General features: G+C 39.4%; 1 protein-coding gene across 5 annotated transcripts in view; it reads right to left on the reverse strand.

Moving 5' to 3' along the window:
• Mcc (MCC regulator of WNT signaling pathway) overlaps positions 1-25,667 on the reverse strand; it is a 445,938-nt gene that overhangs the window by 172,303 nt on the left and 247,968 nt on the right. The window lies entirely within an intron of this gene.

Raw genomic sequence — 25,667 nt, forward strand, 5'->3', positions numbered from 1 at the left:
AACATGAGGTTTTGCCTATGGCAACTCCACTGGGTTTCTCCAACCAGAGCCCTTAAAGACTACAAAGGAAACAGAAAGATGACAGAATATGTATACTTTATTTTAGACCTATCCTGATTTCCTTTAGGCTTTGGGTATACAACTACTTTTATGACTGTAATAATTTTGTTATAACAAGTCTGCATAGAAATTTCTTCTGAGAAGGTGTTCTATATTAGGTTGTCAAGCAAAAAGTAAGGTATGTTTTTTCCTTATTCAAGGACACTACTCAGCTCAGAAGAGGGAAGTAGCTGTTTTCTAACACTGTAATATAGTATCAGCCAATCTAGTGACTGTCCTTCTGTGACTATTTGCTTAGGGAATCACCTACCTTCCGGGAGATCACAATGGGTTAAGGTTGACATCATATTTGTCTTTTCTTCTCTTCAAACTAAGAAATCTCCAGTCTGGCCATAAAAAAGGTAGTGGGTGTATAATGCTCATAAAATTTATAAACAGATGTGTTTAGAGTACTATTTAATTTTTTAAAAAAATTTTTTTATTAGTTGCTAAAAACATTACAATGATCTTGACATATCATACATTTGATTCAAATGGGGTATGAATTCTTATTTTTCCACATGTACAGATTGCAGGATCACCTTGGTTTTACAGCCACATTTATACACACAGCCATCCTAGTGTCTATTGTATTCTGCTACCCTTCCTATCCCCTCCTCCCCTCCCCTCCCATCACCTCTCTCTACCCACTCTACTATGACACTTTTCTCTCTCTCTTTTTTTTTCTTCCTCACACCATCTTATATGTAATTTTGCATAACAATGAGGGTCTCCTTTTTTAAAGTAATTTTTACTTTAAAAAACGGGTTCCCATGCTTATAGCCACCCCTGTCAAATGGGTAAGATTTATAAAACAAGGTCTCCACTGACTTAAAGGCTAAATGGTTGCATGCTGTTGTTCCCTCTTAGTCATTCATAATTTGATCTACCCCATCACATTCATTAGACTCTTGTAGTACAGAGTTTGGCATTAATAGAGAAATAAATTAGGGCGGAGAACGTGACGGTAAAGCTGTGGCTGAGAAGATTGTCTGGGAGAAAAAAGTCCTGTTGTACTATTGAGGATTTAAGGCTTTTCAGCCACAGCTTTCCCATCCCATTCACTGGGGCTTTTGGGAGGTGTTAGCTCATGGGGGTGGAGCCCTCATCAGTGGAGTTAGTTCTCTTATTAAGTAGACTCCAGAGGCTCCTTCACCCCTTCCCTCCCTTGTGAGGATAATGATCAGACAGTGTCTGTGAACCAAGAAGAAGGCCCTCACCAGATACTAAGCTGCAAGTGCTTCGATCTTGGATTTCTCAGCCTCACTAGTTGTGAAAAATAATTTTTGGTGGTTTACAGGCCACCTAGTTTATGATATTTTGTTACAGCAGCTTGAATGGACTCAGACATGGATACCAGCTTTCCGTCTACAGAAAAATGAGATAGGAGAATTCAACAAGCCCAACCTTACCCTGTACAATATTGCCCATAACTGGATTCGGAAACAATCCTGTGGGCAGTCACTGGTTTAGGTGCATTCTTGTCACCTAATCCTGATGAGATTAAAGGAATCCTGACCCCAGAAATGTCACATCTGCTTCAAATTACCTTTTCACATAAGGGATCCCCAACACATTAAAAATTCACAAAACAGACTCAGTAACCATTTGCTGTCTACTGATGCAATTTAACATTTGTACATAACAGCAGGACATGGTAGGAGTCTGTGTTCATATATGGAAACTTAACTGAGGAAGGACATTTATAATCATCCTCTACCCTCAACTATGAGAGGGTCAAAATCCCACGTGATTAAAAATGATCAAACAGGCTTAGAAGTCTGTTTGTGTCACACAAGATATAGTTGTTTTATTAAAAACAAACGTAATCATAAAAACTTTATTTTAGGAGTATAAAAAATGGGAATGGTTTTGTATGACACATGCCTGAGAAATAGAAACTGTAAACTACTACAGATGTCCATTAAATCAGAACCAAAACACTCACACACATACAAAAAAGTCAAGTATATACAATTTTCCAACTCATACCACAGATGGTTTTCCTAAGAGAATGTCTCTGAGGTGAGGTAAAACACCAGGTGACCATAGAAATACTGCATATTTGCAGCTTAATTGGGTAGATTTTACAAAGATGTGCATTTAAAAATTTATGGGTGTTTGATAACTAACACTCCTTTATATTCTCAGTAATACATGTCAGTAAATAAGATTATATTGCTATATAAATGACCCATATTACCAATTTTTATCAATTCATATAAAGACAATACACAACTATTCAAAGCTAAAACCAAGAAAAAACAATTCCCCTTTCTCTGCCCAGCAGCATGAGGCACATTTCTTTCTTGCTAATCTTGAATCCCTAGATATTTTGAACATGGACATTTGTTGCTGACAGCCACCATCAAACAAAGCTGTATGACCTGGCTCCACTCCAGGGAAGGCCACAGAGAGGGCTTCATACCATTCTTGGAAAGCATTCAATTGCCACATGCAGCCTGATCTCTTAAAAAAGAAAAAAAAAAATCCCACATTGCAGACAGCTTCACTATAATGCTAAGATTCTTGATTGTTTTACACACACACACACACACACACACACACACAAATGTAAGCCTCTACATTTCGGCCACTTCAGTTTATAATGATAATATTCAAACACAAAATTATCTACCATTTCTGGCAACATTTATCTTCCACCTGTAATTTCATCCTCTCAACTCCCAAAGACCTTACTTTAAAGAAACAAGAAACCACTCTATCATTCACTCTCCAACATTTACAAATATGCACCAAGACACTGTACTAGGCACAGACAACATGACACTGGACAAGACCCAGTTCCTACCTACAAGGAGCTCAGAGGGAGACATTCTTGTACTTTCTAAACTACACTATTCCTAAGGTGTCAATCTCCTCCAACTGCTGGGGGAAAAACTTATTTAAACTTATTTAAACTCTTTAACCTCCCATCAATGCTTCCCTTTCCCACCCAATTCTCGTTTTTCCTTACCTTTTATTTCCTTTATTCATTTTAATCTTTCATTCCTTCCAAACGCTTCTGTTTGTAGTGTTCCCTGTTCCTTCCGAAGTGTGCTTGTTTTTCTTGTGTTTTTAAAATTCTATTCTGTGAGCTTGTTTTTCTCATGAAAATCGTCCTTGACCTGTATTTGAGAATGCCCTAAGCAAGACCATTTCTACAGGATTATGTTAAGTGAAATTGTTGTTGTGTGCAAAGTCCCTTGCTGCTTCAATTTGCCATTCTTTCCTAGCGTTTTTGTCGCTAACTCCTAAACTTCCACTGAAAAAGTGGAAACATGGAGGAAACTTGCCAACAATCAAACCTGGAGGAGTATTAAAATATTAAATAGGATATGATCATAGGCCCTAAAGTTTTAAGTGCCACAGAGACTTGGAAGGGACAGAGACAAAATTTGATTAGTAGAAATATGTGAAATGCAAAAGCGTGATGGTCTCACACTGTTTACGGCTGTCAGTAAATGCTCACTGCCACTACGACCTTGCAGGCAGTTCACACCAAGCAGGGTCCTAATAAAAATATTTAGTCACGTAAAGAGAATAAGACCTGAAGAATACTGGGATCTTAACGCTGGAGGCAGACCAGCGACACTGGCAAGTTGCCCGTGCTTTTGACAGCCCATGTCAATGCAGAGCCAATAAGAGAGAATGCAAGTTCAAGTTCAAGGTTCTTTTCAGCCATAAGGGGAAGGATGGGGCTGAGGAGACAGTAACCGTACTTCCTTGCTCAGAAGCTGCTGCTAAAGCCATCAGTTTCTCATTCCTGACACGCGCTCCCTTTCATACCCATTCACAGTGTCCCTTCAACTTCCCTTTGTTACTCCTGTCACTCACAGTTCTGTAACTCACTTACCAGAAGCTACTTTTTCCGGAAGAGGATATATCAGCTAATCCTTAACTCCTTTGAGTGCTAGAGAATTTCCCTGCAGGGTGCATCATGTATTTATTTTTCTCTATTTTCTAAGTCCTCATTTTTAAAGCAGAAAACATAATACAAGGGACCCAATCAGCCAAGTCAGAATTTGTAGAACTGGTGCCTTTCCCCCACCCCCCAGTTGTATTGTCTCCTCTTCTCCCTACTCCCACCCCCATCCTCATATTCCAGACTTAAAATACAAGGCCGTGCACACACAATGGCACGAATGTATGAAAACTCAAAGCCACACTCCAAGAAGCTCCAGCTTGAGCCCTGAAAAACACCCTGGGTTGCAGCAGAGGACTGACCTGCCCTCTGCTCACCCCTTTGGGCCTATTTCGAAGCCTACAAAGAACAACAGCCCTGAAGAGCAACAGGACTCAGCCCGGGCCATGTCCCATGGGGATGCTAGCACACATTGGATCCTCTGCTGAGAGGGCCCTTCTTGTCCACCACACCCACAGAGTGCTCTGTGTCATCAAATCCCATGAACTGACTTGTCCTGTATGCTTATTTGCTGCACCCTCTATTCTGAGTACTGTGGATACAGTGGTGAATCCTTGAGTATTGTATAGTCAAACTTAGGAATTGAAGAGGTAAACACATAAAATATGAGGGGACCTGCTGAAACTAAGGTGGGGAAGGGATTCCACAGCTAGCAAGGTGTGTTCCTCCACTCTGCCTGCTTTTCATCCACGCCCCAGTGTTATTACTTCCAACACTTTGATTCTCAGGAATCTTGAATATTCTCCAGCCCTATCACCCACTCAGCTCAAGTCGTCAGCTTCTCCCTCCAGGGTTACAATGTTCTGCCAACTGTTCTTGCACACTGCACACTCAACCGGGTGTATCTTCAAAGCGCAAATTCAATGTGGTGGCCAATGTGACCCTCATTTAAAAAAATACCAGCTGGTGGCTCCTCATTACCATCAGGATAAAACCCATCCAGTAATGGCATCTGTAACCATTGAGAGCAAGCACCTTAAGATCCTACAATCTTTAACCCCTTTTGTCTTCCTGTGTTTCTCCAGCACCTGGGATAGCCCTAATGGAAAGTTCATAGTACCCCCACTTACCCACACTCATCCCTATCCTGAGACTTTGCACACAAACCATCCCCTGCTGGAAACACAACTCCCATCTCCCACACCCTTCCTTCCTACTATATGGCTAGCTGATCCTAGTCCTTTAAGATATCACCTCTTCCAGAAGCTTCTGCTGACTACCCTAGATAGGGCCTTTTTATGGTTCTGCTCTAAAACTTACGATACTGTGTTGTAATTGCTTGGTTGCTCACCTACTTCCTCCACTAGACTTTAAACAACTTGGGGGACTAGAATGCAAACTTAAGAGACTAATAGGAGTGTCCTTAATATCTGTTGAATAAAAGGAATTGAAGGAGCTCAATCATGCCTATTCACCTTTTTAAATCTTTGTCCTTAACATATAGTACCTGACAAAAACAGACGATTATTTATTGAATGGAAGATCTAATTCTGTTTGGATGTTTCAAAGTATGGTTTCATTTAAAGAAAAAACAAAGAATCATCTGAAGCCAGATGCAGTGGTGCATGCCTGTAATCCCAGGTGGCTTGGGAAGCTGAGGCAGGAGAACCGTTCAAGTTCAAAGTTCAAAGCCAGCCTCAGCAACTTGGCAAGGCCTTAAACAAGTTGGTGAGGTCCTATCTCAAAATTTAAAAATAAAATAAAAAGGACTGGGAACGTGACTCTGTGGTTCAGCACTACTGGGTTCAATCTCTGGTACACCCCTACCCCCCAAAAAGGATTATCTGAGTCTTAAAGGAAAGAAAATGGCTCATTTGAACCTTGGGAGAGCCCAATTGTAACCACAGTGCCCGTGGCTGTCACTCTGGGAAGATCCTCACATTAAACAATTGCCAAGACCACTTGTCCATTGACCTTATCTTGCTACATCAATCATGGCCAGAGACAGACCCAGTCAGCCTGTTTTCCCCAATATGTGAGAAAGTGCTTCACCTTGGTACTAACAAAGATATCATGAAGACAAATAATTAAGACTAATTTTATTTGTACAGCTGAACTGTGGACAACTGTTCATCACCGTGACCCAGCCAACAACTGAGCTGCTGTGTTATGCTATCACAGGCCTCCAGAAGCAAGAAGGCGTACAATGAAGCAAAGCTGCTCTCCTGACAGTATGAGTTATTTAAAAATCACCTAACAGCAGCCACAAATAAGTGCATACCTTGACGTTTAAGCCTTCCCCAAACTCTAGTCATGTTCCAGTCATATTCCTGTGCTCAGTGGATAAGCTATATCCTCAGACTTTTAATGAGACTAAGATTCTCTTCAGCTTCCACTTCAACACTTTTGAAGACTAAGTATCCCCCGCCTGCCCCCTCCCAAAAACACCAGAAAAAAAAAATCAGAAAGGCAAAAATAGAAGTTATAGTACGCCTCTTAAACCCCAAACAGGTATCCAGCATGATGACTTCCCTGAAGAGGAAAAATAAGCTTTCAAAGAATTCAAATACCATGACTGCTTAGGGTTTTTCTTAACTAACAGGTTATATTTACATATAACCCATTTAAAATACACACCAAAGTTCAAGTCTCCTACCCCATCATCTCTCCTCTCACCAGATAGCATCAGTAAAAAAATGAGAATTAAAATGAGTATAGGATGCAGCTAGTCTCATTCTACAAACACTTCCTAAAAGCCTACCTCAGGCTGGAATGACCATATTCTGATCCTCAAAGTAGGTTGCCAATTGCTTTGTTAAAACTGTCGCTTCTCTGTTATATCCTGGTTGATAAAAAGGTCCCCTCTTCTCCTATTTCAGAGGTACGTTAACTATGGCCCATAAGCCATTTCAAGGCTAGGTTTCTGTCAATAAAGTTTTATTGGAACACAGCTATCCATTTATATATGACCCATGGTTGCTTTTGCTGCTATCAAGGTACAGGTAAGTAGTTGCAACAGAGATCATATGACCTGCAGAGTCTGTAATATTTTTTTTATCGGGCCCTTTACAGGCAAGGCTTGCCAATACTTGCCCTATTATATTTGATAGGTTTCCCTCCTACCTCTGTGGCTGTGCCTACACAAGCTCTTGTTATTCTGCTGCCCAATAAATGTAGAAGTCTGATGTTCTCCAGGCTTCTGTCAGTTAATTTCCTAACGAGACACATTCTTCCTCTCTCCAGGAAGGTTCCCATGGCCTCTGAGCATCAGCGACCTTCAGGATAACTATCTGTACACTTTTCTGTCTTCCTCAACAGACTGGATTCCTGGAGGACAGGACCCACATCTTAGAGTCACAATTCAGCATAGTGCCTAGCATACGGAAGCCATTCAGAAAACATCAAATAGGTGGATGAGTACCAACTAGGTGTGTTAAAAATAATATAGCTAAAGGATCCAGAGAAAGTTCAGCCATGGTCCCTTGGTGACAATACAATCATTTGACAACTAAAATTTCTATTCTTCTTTATTAGGAGTTTTGACATGCCTGTAGGCAGCATGGATGATAAAGCAGAAAGTCTGGAAAGGGAATTTCCTATCTAGGTGAGTGCTGTAGGATCTTAAGGTGATTGCTCTCAGAGCCTCAACTGCCACATCTGTAAAATAGATAATGGGATAATGCCTATATCTCATAGATGGTTGTGACACTAAGGATATGTGTGAAATGCCTCCTACCCTGTAAAGCAATGTCAGTGCTCAATAAATAGAAACTGTTATTTTTATGGCCAAGTTCTTCTGCTTTAAGAATCCATGTATACTGGCAATGAACATGGCAAGGGCTGTCAAATCTGTTATAGCATCACATTGAGCCTTTTGTAGCAGGAGACCAGGTTCAAGGGGTAGTTTCATATCTTAAATTATAAAAAAAAACAAGCAGCTGAGTCATATTAATAATTGTCCTTTGAAATAAAGACTCAAAACTCTAGAGGCAAAGCCTCCCTCCACTATTGAATTTCATCAGTTAAGAGCATTAGTGCCACACTAAACTGAAGCCTCAATAAATTGTTTGGTAAACTGTCTTTTTCAGATAGAATTGACCACAATGTGGGTTTGTTGTTTTTGGTTTTTTTTTTTTCCTAGCTATAAAACATGCTTACAATTTAAGCCACAAAATTTTAGAGCAGATGCTTTAGTAATCAAAAGGACAATATTGAGTAAGTCCATTTTTAAGGTCTCATTATTGCAAAGATACTTTTCCTAAGCTAATGTGTATATGCAAAATAGCATCTTTCTGTGAGAGAAGAGGTTTTTCTACAGGGGTTACAACCGACATACTTGAGTTTAACAATACAAAACAAAAAGAGGGTCTAATACCAATAATTCACCAAAAAGAAAAACACTATGTCTCATTAGTATATTAAAACATTTGAAAGGCTAGAAATCAAAGGGGAAAGTAGGGTTTTAAGCTAATCAGGGTCAAAACTCTGCCTTCCACCTATGTCCCTAAATTGATGCCCTGGTTACATCGTGTGACTATGATGGATGGCCAGGGCTCTACCATTTATCTTTTGAAATGAAACCAGAGAACTGAGGCAGGCCTACTGGGCACTGCTCACGGATGTGCTATCCTATCTACTCCCAGGAGAGAAGAGAAGCAGTCAGAGGTGAGAAAGGACGTGTGTATGTGCACATCATACCTGCACACTTCACTTCCCACTCCACACCTCCTGGGGGCCAGTGAGAAGTACCCTTAAAACAGAATTGTTCAGTACTGTCTGCAGCTTGATCTGCCCCATGCTGACCTCACACTGAGCAGTTTAGCTCAGAAAGGAGCCACAACCACTAACTGAGCATCTGGCTCCTAAGAAGCCAGAAGGGTGGCTGGAAAGGGTGGTGGTAGGTGGGTGGTGGCAGGCTCTTCTGTACCCAGCTTCTCTACCAACTTCAGCGATACTGGCTTAAAAACAGGTCATCTACAATAAATAACTCCAAACATATGCTGGATAGGTAGATCCACACCCTGGCTTTTATTAGTTTAATTCTTCCACATCTCTAATACTTACATCTTCCAGAGACTGGCTGGCATTTTTGTCACTGGGCTGAAGGTTGGGGGCTGGGCGGAACAATATTTCAGAAGCAGAGCTGAATGTCAGACAAGGGCAAAGGGCACTGTGTGATCTACTGAGTGCCTCTGCTCTTTGCTGATTACTGACATTACCATCCACTCAAGCAGGAGTGGAGAAGATGGGTCGGGATAATCAGTTAAGTGCATCAGGGCTTTCCCCTTCTTCCCTACAAATGCCACATGTGCTACTAAGAGACAATGCCCAGAGGTAGACATGAAGCTCATAAAAGCAAAGTGTGTGCATTTCTGTTTATATGAGTCAAAATATATTTTTAAAATACCATCAAATGAATCGGGGAGCTATTTTTTCACATTGCAAATGAACCTGCCACACAATTCTTTTAGAAGATAAATGTGCTCTCAGGCTTTTAAAGTAACTTGTTCACAAACATTAGGTTTGTACATGATGTATTTAGCAATATCTTTTGTGCAAGTCAAGATGAGATAACCTCAATTTTAGATATTTGGTTACTTTTAAAAACAGGAAAAAAATTTTAAATTAATAACTATCCTTTAGAATAAAGGGGAATCATAAGTCCCTTTTGAACTAATCCAGAACTAAGATCATTTACAAAAATTCTCATTGTATTGTGGGTAATGTGTAAACCAAGTTTTACTTATTTTTGATGGGAGTAGGGGTTGAGAGTCTTAAAAACAAAAGTTTTAAAACAATTTCCTATATAGGAGAGAAAAGTAGTTTTACACTGTCCTGTACCTCCTGAAAGTGTTTCCAGGATTCTGCAAACAACACAGCATTTGCTGTGAAACCCAGAATAACATGGAGGGGTGGTTAGTTTCTTTCATCTTTCTGGTGGTTTCAAATGTTGGGGTGCTGATGATTTCATTTCAACAGAGTTCTGTTACCAAATAAGTGTTGAAGCTATTGTTGGTGAGGTGCCGGGCAGTCGCTGTACACAGGAAGGTAAGAGGAAGCAGCCCTTGGCAGTGCACTCGGAGCCTTTCCTTGGGGGCGCTGAATTGCTGCTGTGACTTCCAACAGCAAGTCACCAGCATCAAGAACCAGCAGTGCAAATTCAATGGTCAGTTGCTATATTTAACCTCAAACTTAGAAGCAGTTTTAACATGATGTTTTTATTTTGTTAAAAGGGAAAAAAAAAAAGAAAAAAGCCTAGGGGTGGGGAGGTAGCTCAGTGGTAAGAGTGCTGGCGTCACAGCCCCTGGGTGAGGCCGGAGTTCTAGCCCCCTCCCCACACCCTCCACACAGAGTTTATGTGAAGCAATATGAAGTTAAAATAGTATCTCACAGAAGAGAACATTTTGCATTGTTTAAAAACAGCATATTGTTGATAATCATATAATCACAGTTTTTAAAAAATATTTTTTAGTTGTCAATGGACCGTTATTTTATTTATTTATATGCGGTGCTGAGACTCGAACCCAGTGCCTTACACTTGCTAGGCAAGCGCTCTACCACTGAGCTACAGCCCCAGCCCCACAATCACAGTTTTAATAGTACATTCCAACTGAGAGGTAATATAATGACTCCCTCTATACTTATTTTCTCTACTTTTTGAATATGGCTGAAATTTTTCATAAAAAGGTAAGGTTTTTTTAAAAGTCCCAGCAGGCCAGAAACTGTGTAAGAGGTTCAACTTTATACCCCTCAATTATAGTCCAGGAGGTCTAGGACTATTGAGAGGAGGGTACTGATCCCTCTTCAACCAGCCACCTAGCCTTCAGAGTAGCTCACTGTTGTTTTTCCTACTGCAGCATGGGAGGGACCTGACCAAGCAGGTACAAATTAATGTGGTTCATTATATCCTCCATGGAAATAAAGCGGATCCACCTGATCAAAAAACATTTTCCCCATTTCATTCCCCTTGGAAGTTCTAAAAATAGCAACATATGACTCCAATGGCAAAGTGACTAAGGTAATTTCCAGCAGAACACAGAAGCAATTATTAAGCAGAATCAGTCTTGCTATAAATAGTTTGTTCTCTGTTTAGTCAGGTTTCCTTAAAAAAGGAATAATCACCCTCCTCTCTCTGAATCAGGCAGGAAAACAAACTGGAGTGGCAGTGGGATTTGGAGAACACATCTGCCAAGAAGAATTAATTAATTGACAGGAAAGCCAAGAGAAATTAAAACGATATAATGTCAAGGCCAACACCATGGTATCAATCAGGTTCTGAAAACTTTAGGTCCTGATTTATTCACCTATAAAAAGCAAAGTTGGCCTGTCTGTGACCCAAGGCCTCCCCCTGTATGTAAAATTGTATAAGCCTAGGGCTCTAAACCATTAGATCAAAAACGCTGTTCTATTTTAGTGTTTTCTTTTAGAAACCAGTCTATTAAAGACAAGAAAATAAACACTGAAGTAGTTTAAAAGGAAAGGGGGTCCCAGCTTGCCAAATTTAAGTAAATAAAGCCTATGCTATAGAACTTGTGGTGGTTCCTCACATTTTCCTAGTCCACTCTCCCTGACCCCACCCCCTTTATTTAAACATAAACTCATTATAGGAAATAATTACAAAGTATCTATTATAAGCAAGTGTGTATTCTAGGCAATATATAAAAGCAAAGAAATACAGAGCTTGCCTTTTCCCCTTTGACTTTTGAGTTATAACAGCCACAGTGTCATAGGAAAAGAGGCGTCTCCAAAGAAGGGTTCAAGGAGATCCCATAGTGAAAGGAGACCCCAACTCAGGACCAGTGGGGTTCTTGGCATACTTGATGGAAAAGAATTTCAACAAATGCCAGTCAGAGGCTTAGTGTATTTGTTGTGATCTAAATATGTGACAAGAAGAACTCGGGGGAAGAAAAGTTTATTTTGACACATGGTTTCAGAGGTTCAGTCCCGGGTCAGCTGGCTCTTGCTCCGGGCCCATGGTGAGGCAGAACATCATGGTAGAAGGGTATGGTCGAGGAAAGCTGCCAACTTCACAGTAGCTAGGAAGCAGAAGGAATGGAAGGAAAGCGTGGGGGGGGGGACACATGATACAGTCCCTAAAGGCACGTCCCCAGCAGCCCACCACCTTCAGTTACTACCTAGTATAGGAATCCTTTCAATTTATTAATCCATCAAATTAGGTTTAATTAAATTAGGATTGATACATTGATTAATCCACTAATTAGGTTATAGCTCTCGAAATCTAAAAATTTCATCTCTGAACATTCCTATTTTAACACAGGAGCTTTTGGGGGGACACCTCATATCCAAACCACAACACATGAGAGTTTTATTTAGGAAAATAGATTTACATTCAAGGAGGAATGTGGGTGATTAAGAGAGAAATGCCTTTTGGGGTAAAGCAAAGAATTTGCATTAGAGGGAGAATGTGGGCCTCAAGAATGAAATGTCTAGGAATTCTTCTTTTAAAGGAAACTTAGTGAGGGGCAGGGCATGAGAAGGTAAGTAGGAATGAATCTAGTAATCTTGACATGGTTTCTCGTCAATCTCTGGATCCTTAGGCTGACATGATCTTCATTATCTGATTGGTAGGTAGTACTGGAAAGTCCCCTAAATTGTACATTTCTCAAAATACCATCTCTCTCTTAATCTATTTATTGGGGAATTGTAGGTCTATATATTTCTCAAGAATTTGGGAATATCAAGTCTAGAAAACAGCTTAGGGAGTAATAGGCCTGGAAAAATACATGCAACTTCTGAATTTAAATCATATTTCCCTATCCTTCCTTTATGTTTCCTTCCTATTTCTTCTACCTACTTCAATAGACCTATGAGACCAATACCACAATCATGATAGTAAACACCCTAAAATATCATCCCCCAAAGGCTCCCCAAGCCTCTTCCTAACACCAGGCAATCACTGATGTGCTTTCTGTCACTATTGATCAGCTTGCATTTTCTAGAGTTTTACAGAAATGGAATTATACCCTTTGTATTCTTTTTTTTTTCCTGCTTGTTTCACTCAGCCTAATCATTTTGAGATTCATTCGTGGTTGCATATATCAATAGTTCTTTTTTTAAAAAATTGAGTAGTATCTTATTGTGGACATATTGTAGTTATTTTATCTATTCAATTGCTGACGCACGTCAGGACTGTTTACAGTTTTGGCAGCTGTAAATGAAGCTGCAATGAACATTCATATACAGGTGTTTACAATGTCAGGGTGATACAGTAGATGTATGTTTAACTTGTTAAGAAACTATCAAACTTTTCTAAATCACTTGCATCAGCAGTTCAACAGCTTTCTAGTTGCTCTGTGCTCATGCCAATTTTTTTTTTTTTTTTTTGCAGTCTTTTTTATTTTACTCATTACGGTGTAGAGTGGTAGGTATTTCATTGTGGTTTTACTTACATTTAGCCAATGTCTAGGAAATGTTGAGTATTTTTTTTAATCAATTTGCCATTTCCCTTTGTTGGTAAAGTATCTGTTCCAATGGGTTGTTTTGTCTTTTTATCACTGAGTTATAAAGAGTTCTTTACGCACTCTATAATACAAATCCTTCATCAGGTATGTTTTACAAATATCTTCTCCCAGTGATCTGCCTTTTCATTATGTTAACAGTGTCTTTTGCAAAGCAAAAGTTTTTGTCTTTATGAAATCCAATTCACTGACTTCATGCTTTTTGTGTTGTATTTAAGAAAAGTTAAATTAAGAAATCCAAACCAAGGTAAGATAGTTTGTTTTCTTCTGGAAGTTTTAGCTCTTACATTGATGTGCATAAACCATTTCAAGTTCATTTCTACATGCATGTGAGGTAAGAATGAGGTTTGGGGTTTTTTGTTTGTTTGTTTTTTGCAATTGTTTCAACACCATTTGTTGACAAGGTTATTATTTTCCTATTAAATTGCCTTGGCATCTTAATCAAAATGAACTATGTAGATCTATTATTTCTGGACTCTGTCAGGTTGCATAGATCTATTTGTCTGCCTTAATGCTAATACCACACTGCTTTGATGATTGTAATTTTACACTAAGTATTGAAATTAGGCATTATACATCTTCCACGCTTGTTGTTCTTTTTCTATGTGATTTTGGTTAGTTTAAGACCTTCATATTTCCATATGAGTTTTAAAACCAACTTGTCAATTTTTTTTACTGAGTCTACAGATCAATTAGAAGAATTTATATCATAGTACTATTGTGTCTTCTGATCTATGAACATAGCAACTCTCTCCATTTATTTAGATCTTGCTCACTTCTTTTAGCAATGTCTGTATTTTTCGGTGTCTTGATTTGCAGCAAGCCCTCTTCTATCATGGGAATGGAAGTAGGAGATGGAGAGGAAGAGGACATACTGTAAATTTCTTTTTTTAAAAAAGCAGGGATTAAATAATGCTTCAGTAAAAGGTGAGGAAGAGGGAAGGAGTAGATTCTTAGTCCAGGTCACAGAATGACAGTTACCAAGAAGGGTAGAATTTAGTACATCGGAGAGGTGGGGACAAGCTAGAGAAAATGATACGTTATTTTTTCATAGATTTGTTTCTATTACCTGGCTATAGACTGACATTTCAACAACAGAGAAGTATTTCATTTTCAGACCATCTAGCCTGAACACTGGCACTCTGCCCAAATCTTCTGGCTCACATACTTACTTTACTCCAAGCCTCCAGGCCAAGGACTCCAGAGGCCTTCCCCTTGGAGATCCTTGCTCCACAGCTACACCAGCAACGCTTCCCATGGACTTACTATGCACAATGCACAGGCACTATTTTAGGCATTTTTATAAATAATAACACACGTAATGCTGACAGCAGGTCTACAAATAGGTATTGTTACAAAGTTTATATAGTGCATGCAGTAAACTGCTTTTCCTGACTCTTAACTATGAATTGGAGGGGCCTGAAACTAAAAATGGCTATTTTTCTCAAAGGAACTGTCCTCATCTTTAAGCATCTCCTAATGGTGGAAAACCACTGAATATTTTTAACATCACTTCAGGAAGACCAAAAGCTACTTAAGGTTTCCAGACTCAGTAAACACTATGTTTTCTTCTGTGTAAATTCCAAATGTACCACCATTAATCCAAACAGCTCTTCAGATGGGAGTAAACAGAAGAGAAACCTAACTGAAAGGTCACAAAAAAGATTTTCCTACAGCACAAATAACAGACACGGGTCGTTGCTACTAAATTCAAATCTTATACAGATGCAGGGATAAGTCCAACTTCATGCTCCCCTTACAGAGACAAATCCAACCAGAGAATGCAGAAGTAACTTCTTCAGAAAGTTTCTTTCAGGAACAGAAGATAGGTTGAACAAAAGGTGGAATGGAACATGGTCTGAGGTACTCAGAGATGTAGGAGTGGTGGTCCCCATTCCTGCTTGGACTCAGTCTGTGGAAATAAATGGTCAAAGCTGAAGAGTGAGACCATGTCCAAAAAGGTAAAACCACTACAGATATATTTGTGTAACACTTGATGGAAACACTGAAGCCTTCATATATAATGATTTATTTGGAAATAACCTCTGAGCTAGGTCTTTCCATAGTCAAAGATTTTAGCATCATTACCGTGGTTGAGATATGAGGTATTCCCGAAAAAAACCCATTGTCAGACAATGCAATGTTCAGAAGTGAATGTAACCTAATCAGTGGGTTAATCCATTAGTGTGAATCAACTAGGTTGTCACTGTAGGCAGATAGGGTGTGGCTGGAGGAAACAGAGGTGTGGCTTTGGGATTTATATTTTGTCCTTGGTGAGCAGAGCTTTCTCTCTGCTTCCTGGTCATGTCCTGAGCTGCTTTCATCTGACATGCCCTTTTGCATGATGTTCTGCCTCACCTCAGGCCCCAAGCTATGGAGTCAGCCATCTGTCTACGGACTAAGACCTCTGAAACCTTGAGCCAAAATAAACCTTTTCTTCCTTTAAATTATTCTTGTTGGGTATTTTAATCACAGAAACAAAAAGATGACTAAAACAATCACAAAGCTGATGAGTTCGGACAGGAACCCAGGTATGACACTGATCACGTGTTCTCCTGTAGATCTCCCTGAATTAATGTTATTAATGAATGTCCTTCTAAAACTCTGCCTTCAAGGTGTTCTGACCACCACCAATCTAAAGATCTCAGTTACAATCTACTCAAGGAAGTCACCACTTAGATCCTGCCGCCATTTTGAACTGCTGTACCTCTAAGAGCCCAATGTCAAGATTCTCCTCAGTCTAAATGTCTTGACCACTCTTTCCTCTGCTCCCATCTCACTCCTACTGTCCCTTCTCTGAGCCTCACAAGGAATCTCTAGGCATTCAGTGAACATCGACAAAATATGGCAAAGTTCTCCTCATAGCTCCCGCTGAACATTACATCCTCATCTACTCCACACTACAGAGAACAAGCATGCCCCTGGAGACCTTCACCTCTTGGATCTTCAAACCCAATTACAAGAGGCTACAAATCACGACATGCCAGGGAACTCTTCCAGGCACCTCCTCGGTTGCTGGTTCACTGATGTGTGCTAGATAATCACAGACACATACATATTCACTGACATCCCAGGAGGCAGTGAGAATTAGTGAGGGTGAGAGCTGGAAAGGACAGCCTTAAAGCTAGAAGTTAAAGTGAGAGCTGGCAGGTGGGAGAGAGTCCACGATATACAAGAAAGCTTCCAGAAAAAGAAAAGGTTTATTCAGATACATAATGGACTAGAAAAAAGGGCTCGCATAGGACCAAAGGCAACACCTCTGTGGCCCTCGCCAGGGACTGATGTAACTGCAAAGGTCAGAAAACCATGATGGAAAAATGAAATGGGCTCCTATTTTAGTGTGCAGGCAGCAGGAAATCCAGAAACACATCTGCACTCAGAGGAGACTTGAAAATCTTGAAGAAGATTGTTCTGGCACCCATGCGTAGAACAAAAATCAGGCTTTCAAATAATAGCGTTCACTGTCAAGTTAAGCTATGTATTTGTCTAATGATTTAAGGTGAGGGCCTGGGGTTATTAAACTTAACATTTTAGGAGAAAAGATCTTACACTTTAAATAATTTCCACATGCCTTTCACCAGCTTTAAAGTAAGCTCACTTTCTTAAACCTATAATCAATACTATCCCCTAAAATATTAAAAGTGTGTTTTCTCTGGGAGGTGAGATTATTGTATCTTTAATTTTTAAAATTCTAAGTTTAAAATATTTTTCATTGTGGAAAGTATTATTTGTCTGCAAGGGGAACATCTTATTTTAAAAGTCTTATCTTCGGATAGACCTGAGTTCAAAGTCTGTCTCTGCTACAATTAGGTGACTTCAACTTGGTTGTCTTAGTTATCTTAATAACAGCTTTTATACCTGTTGTGCGTTATGAAAATTAAGTAAGAATGTACATTTTGTTATTTGCTAAGGATAAGCAATGGTGTATAGCAGAGATATTTATCAGTAGGAACAACACCCAGTCTCCGTTTTTCTTTTCCTTTGTTATCCGAAGAGATAGGACAACCTGTTTCTAAAAGGAACCAATTAAATGACATTGCTTTAGCATCAGAGCATTACAAAACTCTGAATTAACAAAAATTGCCCATGATATTTCTTTAGACATATTTTAGCCTTTCATCATTGTCTCTGCCTATTTACTTATCTCTGGAGTAACCACTCTCAGTGGAATCCTAATACCATTTTCTATGAATAAATTCCACACTAGAGCCAGGACACCAGAAAAATGTAAGCATGCCCAACTCTGTCAAATAATCCTGTGTTAAGTACTCAAGGAACACTGAAACACTAGAGAAAACAATATGAAACCTCACCAGAAGATACCAAGTATTGTATGTAGTATATAATCATACCTCGGACAACCCAGATATCCACTTTGCAAATATTTCATTCTTGAAGTGAAACATACTTCACAGCCACTCAAACTATCTACACAGTTTCCAAATTTGCTCATGAGTTAACTTACTCTTGCTTATGGTGCCTACCTACTCAGGTCACTAATCTTTGTGCTTTATGTAAATATGCTTGATGGAACAGCATCTCCTCCATTTGATTTTAGTTTTTAAACAACAGCCACACTGAATGTTTCTGTAGACAGCAGAACTTAAGCATGTTTGAAAGAAACAATACCAGGATGGCTCATAAAATTTTCATGGGCAGGATCCAAATGGTATACCACTTGTGTATAACTATAATGGCTATAAAGTAGGAGGTGGGTGTCAAAGACATTCCATTCCTCTCATAAAAGCCAAGTAAAAGGCAGCCTTTCCCCCCCCCCCATAAGATCTATTATTTTTCATTACTCCCCACTTTTTGCACCTGTCATGAAAATCCTATGGTACAAAGAATCTATAAGGAAGACGGCTCACCAGCTATTAGTCTGACCTTTCATCCCCGGGGCCAAGGCATCCTCCTAGAGAAAGGCTGGTCTAGTCTAATCCAAACCAGGTTTTGAATAAGCACACAGAGCGGAGGCTGGGTCACTTACAATTAAACCACAGGTTACACCCTGGAGTTTGGGCTCAATTAAACCCAACAGACCAGAGAATTTGTCTACTGAAGCACTTATTTACTGAACAGATTTCTTTCCAAACTTGAGACATTAAGATCACTCAGGGAAAACTTTGAAACACTCAGAATAGGTGCAGGATTCAATCCAAAGTCTGATTCTATAGATCCCAAGACTGTACTAAAGAACAAGGCCAATAAACACACACACACACACACACACACTCTCTCTCTCTCTCTCTCTCACACACACACACACACACACACACACACACAAAGTCCAAAAATCTCTCCCAGTGGAGCTGCTTTAGGTCCACTATGAAGTGACACACCCATGTCTTCCTAGACTTTGCCCAAGTGTCTTACTCAGGATAGGGATGATCATTTATCTCATAGTTGGCCAGAAGCCAGCTGAATAAGGAGGTTCACCATGGACTCCTGAGCCCTCTTCACCTCCCCCAGGAAGATTCTATCATTCTATCTGTTCCCTTCAATGTTACACAACTATTAGGAGATTCCTTAATCTCCTCAAATGCCTATTTGTATCAAAGAAAAGAAGCCTCAGTTATTTTCCTCATCCATGCTGGGATACCGAATTCCCCTTAGCATAATTTGGGACACTTTGAATATCAGAATGAATGACTGTGTGGATTATAACACACTGAATATAATAAAATTCATCAATTTGCACTGACACTAAAAATGACTTTTAAACAGGAGGGAGACAGATGGGAAAGCTATGTCAACTAATAAATATAGAAGGAATGGTAGAAAAAAGAAAACTGCCATTTTACAGTCACCATAGTAATTGATTCAGGCAGGAATCATTGATAGATATTGAAATCACTGGGTAAAAGGCTACTGGGGACCAGGGGAGCACACAGTCTCAAAGTATCACTTTGGAAATCTTCTACTACAAAAGGAATAGAGGCATTCTCACAATATGGAAACGTGGTGGACACCACCTTAACTTAGGGGCCCACACTGGCATTACCAATCAGGAAGAATGTCACCACATGGCCACTGGCACAGCAAACTGAGAACAAACAACCCCACCTGGTTATACTCCTGCCAAAACTATTTTCTTATGATTTAATTCAGTTTACAAATTGAAGGACAACATGCCAAATACATAATATGCAGTCTTCAAAATGTCAAGTCATGACAGACCAGTAAATGCTTAGGAACTATGTTCTAAATTAAAGGAGAATAAGAGGGCATGGCGACTAAATATGATTATAAAATCTTATTAGATACTGGATTTGCAACAACAAAGGACAGTACAGGAACAACTGAAAGATCTGATATGAACTCCAAATTAAGTATTACTACTATATCAACATGTTCTGAAAAAATATCCATATTGTGGACACGTAGAGGAATTCCCTTGTTCTTAGAAGATATATTCTGTGAAGTGTTTAAAAGCACAAAGGGTAATTCTATCTATGATTAATTCAAGTGTTCTGAAGAGGCTGGAGATACAACTCAGTGAGAGTATTTGCCTAGCATGAAGGGGTCCTGGGCTTCAATCCCCAGCACCACAGACACAAAAAGAGTTGGGGGGGGGGCTTTCATAAACATAGATACAGAGAGATGAACCAAACATGGCAAAATGTCAGCATGAGTAACAGGTACACAGGTGTTCACTATACTATACCTGCACCTTCTCTGCGAGTTTGACACTTTTCCAAAAAACTCTATCGTGTATAGCTAAGGCTTTTAATGGAAAAACATTAAAATGAAATTATCCAGGATGATGTAGAAAATTATTAAGAACCAACATAACTGCCAAAAAATAGTATTATTACAATCTTTGCAGGGAAAATAAAAAGGATCCAAAATCTTTTCATTCAGTTAAATATTTGTCTTTTTTTTTTTTTTCATTCAGTTAAATATCGACTGAGATTTTACTGTGCACTCAGTATATTCTGGCTGCCCAAACAAAACAATCTCTGCCCTCATGCATATTCTTCTTGGACTAAAGCAGAATTAAGAAATGTTTCCTACACACCCATCCTCAAGATGGTGTTGGGGACTGCAGGCAGGGGGATATAAGGAAAGGATGGTCAGACCTCGCTGATGAGGTGACATCTGAGCAGGGACCTGCAGGAAGTGAGAACAAGCCATGTGGGCATCTGGGGAAAGTGTGTCCCTGAGGAAGTCCTTACTGGCACCCCAGAAGAAAGCAAGGTGACCCATGTGTCTGCAGCAGTGAGCAAAAGGGACAAGCTGTGGGGATACAGGGGGCAGGATAAGGTTCAGATCGTATTTGGGCCATGTGGCACATTTGGGGGACTTGGAGGTTTATATTCCAAGGGTGATGGTCTGTGGCAGAGAATAACATCAACTAACTTAAATTTTGAAAGGTTCACTCAGCTGCTAGTGAGAACAGACTGTAGAGGATCAAGGACCGACACAGAGACACCAGGGCCAAAACCAAAAGCACAAAACAGTGAAAACAAGGGATACAGGTGATAGTGAGTGTAATAACCAGCAGACTGACTCTGGACAGTTTTTGAAAGTAGAGACATGAGATTTGTTGACAGGTAGGTTATGGGTATTAGGAAGAAGAAGAATCAAGAAACACCCTGATGTTTCTGTCCTGAGCAAACAGAAAGATGGTGTTGCCATTTATATATGTGTATATATGGAGAACGCTGAGTTCAGAGTTTGGTTCTAGAGAGATTAGTTTGAGATTCCTCTTAGACATTCACAAAAAGATGACGAGGTCACTGAAATGAGGGCTGGATCGGAAGTCAGTGTTCAGGTGGTTTCCACAGCCCTGGCATGCTGCACTGCGTTAGAAGAGGTGGGAGGTGGGAGCGTAGGGACAACCTAATCTGTGATTACTGGAGAAGAACAAAGGAACCAGCCAAAAAGGCTAAGAAGGGGTAGCCAGGGAGGTGGGAGAACAGCCAAAATGCCAGCATCTTGGCCACATGACTACGTTTGAACTAAAAGTCTATTCAAACTTTTCAAAAACTGAAAAAAACCCAGTTTGTTCTTTTAGGAAGTACAAAGTTAAGAAGTACTATAAGAAAATACTTGATGATGACTAAGAGTAGCCATAAAGTTGAATTATTTATCCAAATACCTAATGAATAATATTAGTGATTTCAATTAACACACAATTGAGGAGCTGGTTTTATTTAAAAAAAAAAAAAGATGAAAAGATCTTTGTACAGATTACAGGCCAGACTTCACCTTCTCTTATGTCCTCTGCTCAGGTTTGGAGATGGTATTTTAAGCAGGTTTATGTAGCAACCTAAAGAACTGTTCTGAAATTATTGTATATGTGACATTTCTGTTCCACTGGAATTCTGCCCAGCTGATGTGCAAAGGATGAAAGCAAATGAACACCACTTCAATAATTCTCAGTCCTCAATCAAGATGCTACATAGTGAATTCTAAAAATGGACATTGTATAGTTGAACTGTCTAATCCTTCTTACCAAATTAGGGCAGCAATATGGCTTTTTTTTTTTTCTTTTTAACCATTACTGGATTTTAAAACTTGCTTTCATCCTTTAAAAATATCTTCATTAAAAATTCAATTTGAAGATTCTCTTAAGAGAGCTAACACATCAGCGTCCCTGAAACACAACTCCCAGGTAGTGCAATTTTAGATAACATGGTGGGAGGACTCAAAACTCATACATAAACAATGAAGAACACCATTGTATTTTCAGAAATTAATCAATGCAACATCACAGATGTTAATAAGAGGATCCTAATCAAATTTTTATATGTGAGACTGTTTTTCCCTCCATTCCTTCTAGCACAATGAACTGAAAGCGATAGTACCTGGGCATTTCTTCTTTTAGCAGGGAAAATATTTCACATTGAGTTTTCAACTCAGCAACGTTATACTTCTGATCCAACAAAAATTAAAGGTCTATTCCACCCAAGGCAGCAAGAACACGTTAATGTAGCCTGGCTTGGGAAGAGGTTTGTTCTGCCTTCTCTTTGGAAGCTATGAGTGAATGCACTATTCACAGAGTATTCATTTATAAATTAGATGAATACTTGGTACATTCAGGATGAAACCCTGTGTCGATTTCTACCCCAATTTTATGAACCTGGCTGGGTGGCTGCATCACCACAGACTCTAGTTTCTCTAAAATAAAAACTGCAGTTCCACCATACTCCTGAGTGCGCCCTTACCATACAGGAACCTTCTGCTTGGGAAAAAAAAAAAGGAGCCCCAAAACACTTCCTCAGCTAGAGGAATCCCCTGGGTTGCACAATTTGTGTATTGCAATCAAATTTTTTAAAGTCCTCATTCTGAAAAGCAAATCCTATTCTCCAAAACTCTTATCTAATTCCAAAAAATGTTTCCTCAGGGAGAAAAAACTCTCAAAAGAGTTTGACCTTCATTCCCCATTGAGAACTGCAGGCTTTTTTTTTTTTTTTTTAATGGAGTACTAAGGTACTGAAACGTGTCCTTATTTCAAGGCTTCTCAATTCCTGCAAGTCTCTCCCTTTCCCCATTAAGAGTTGCTCAGTTTTAGAAATTCCCTCATGTCACACTTCCATCTAATTTAATTTAGGAGCTCAGTTTGTATTGTAGTCTTACACATCACCAATAAGTATGTTTCGCCTAAGAAACTGTCTTGGGACCGAAATTCTTTAAGAAGAAATATGCTATGGTTTCGGTTTTGTAAATTTGATATTCTTACTAAGCTTACCAGAAACCAAGGAGCCTTGTTATTTAGCCAGCTTACAACTCAGAATATTCATATGACCACAGGACATGGTGACCCATTAGTCATGGCTGCATCCCCTGTTTGCTTTGTTCCTACAGCCAAATATGCTAATGAACTTTCTCATTAATCCTTTTCCCTCCATAATCATTTCTAAAGTGAAATTTCCTTCTAGAAAAGAAATGCTGACAAATTTTCTTGGCAGCTGTGGCAGTTACAATTAGTGTCTCTAAGATAATTATGATTACCAATTTGCCAATGTGTGTGAAAGAAAATGCGTATTGAACTTTGAGACAATAAAGAATATCCTGGCTTTGTTGAGGCTTGACGAGTTTTGTGAGCTGTTGTATTTATTTTCAAGATATTTCATAATCTGGTTTTTATTATAGCCAACAATTTATTAACTGACACCAAGTTCAGCTCTATAGGACCCATACAATTCTGAATTTAAACAACCCTCTGGTTTCACAGTCACTGTAGACTCGACTCATAAACTAGATTATCTACATAGTTTATAACCACTTCAAGCACAAAACTTTTACATCATTAGCCAGCTTTTTACCTTAAAGGAAATTCTAACAAGCAAAAATAAAGCTTGACACTTTGAACACCAAATTTTCTAAGCACCAGGGAAGAAAAAAACCAACATGTCCATGCACCCTGTAGTAGGGACTATAAATATGGAATGTGTCTCAGATATGTAATAAGAGTTTCTGCTTAGCTGGGCACAGTGGTGCGCGCCTGTAATCCCAGCAGCTCATGAGGCTGAGGCAGGCAGGAGGATTTCGAGTTCAAAGTCAGCCTCAGCAAGGCGCTTAGCAAATCATTGAGACCCTGTCTCTAAATAAAATATAAAATAGGGATGGGGATGTGGCTCAGTGGTCAAGTGCTCCTGAATTCAATCCTTGGTACAAAAAAAAAAAAAGAATTTCTGCTTAACCCATTTAATGTCTTATGACTGTCTCTATCCTCCAATGCTGGAATACTGAGCCTCAGTGGATGAATGGGAATCCAGTTAGTTGTCTTTCAACATCAATCTTCCAGAACTAGTTGCCTAGACACTAGCAGAAAATAGCAACAGACTGAGTCAACATGTCCACACCTTTGTCCAATCCATCAGCTTTCAAGTATCCCCAAACGTTCCCTTCACCTCCCTACTCTGGAGTCGAAAACACATAAAGCTCTGGAAAAAAGGGAGATAGGAGAATCTGGCAGCTTGCTTGGTAGGTTCTCACATGAACATTCAAATTCAGATTAATGCATAATTATATATACATATATTCAAGGTACCAACACTTCAAAAACTTTTCACTCTAAAGAAAGACACTTTGAAAATTTATTAAAGCAAGAAAGGACTTACTTGAACACTAAAAATACAGAATTGCAAATTAAGTGTAAGTCGTATAATATTTATATGGGGCAGAACTTTCATACAGATCTTCAGAAAATTCCAGGTCTGTAGCCATGTGCTGAGTGCTCTGAGGGGGCTGGGAGCCAGATGGCTTGGCTTAGAGCCAGGCTCCAGCACTGACTCTGTGACCTGGGGCAGGTTTCTTAACTTCTGTCTTCACAGCTAATGGAGATCATTTCAAGTATCTCCCAGGAGCTGAACCAGGATTTGAGGAGCCTGAAGCTTCTAGAGCAGGTAGTTATTTGTGGACTGTGAGTGAAGTCACAGCTGGGCCCTCTCCGAACTTTACAAATGGCTATGCAAATGAAGAATCTTAAAGTGTAGCTTCCTCAGCAACACAGAAAACCCACCTCTGTGCCACCATAGAAGCTTGTTATGGGATGAATTGTGGTGGTACATGCAAAGAACTTGGCAAAGCATCCAGCATATAGTATATGCTCAATAAACTTGATCGTCACCAATATTAGTATCAGGAAACTAGGAAGGAGAGCAAATGAGTAGTAGAGACTCATCTACTTTCCTTTGAAACAAGTTCTTTTGAAATAAACTGAGAGCCAGATGGAACATTTATTTACATGGCAAATTATATTAATAAATGTATGTAACATCTTATGAGTTGCAACAGCTGAAAAAAAAAACATAGTGAAGGAGAAAGAAGTTATTAAAGGGTTTGATGCTTTCCTATAAATACCTTGGATAACTAAACTTACACCCCAAATGCCTCTTCACATCTTAGACTTGGATGCACTTCAAATTGTGAATTTCAGAAAAAGTCAGCAAGGTAATTGTGCTGCCTGCTCCAAACACAAACACAACAAAGTCTCCTCAATTTGCCAGATTCTCTGAAACCCCAGATGTTTTAAGTCCCGTATCATTCCAAGACACATTCTAGTGACTGAGAAGAGGAACAAGAGGGCCACTTCTCTGTGACTTAGTTTTGACATGATGCTCACTTGCATATGTGAGCACCTTCTCTCCTCTCCTCTCACCCCTCCTCCAGCCAGATGTTAACAGTGTGTCTCACACTTCAGAAGAGAGAGGTGCAAACATTATTAAATCATTGTTTCCTTGAGAATTAGATCCAAATCCATCCCCAGTCATGTA

Source organism: Marmota marmota, unplaced genomic scaffold (assembly GCF_001458135.2).
Source record: "Marmota marmota marmota unplaced genomic scaffold, marMar, whole genome shotgun sequence".
NCBI lineage: Eukaryota > Metazoa > Chordata > Mammalia > Rodentia > Sciuridae > Marmota > Marmota marmota.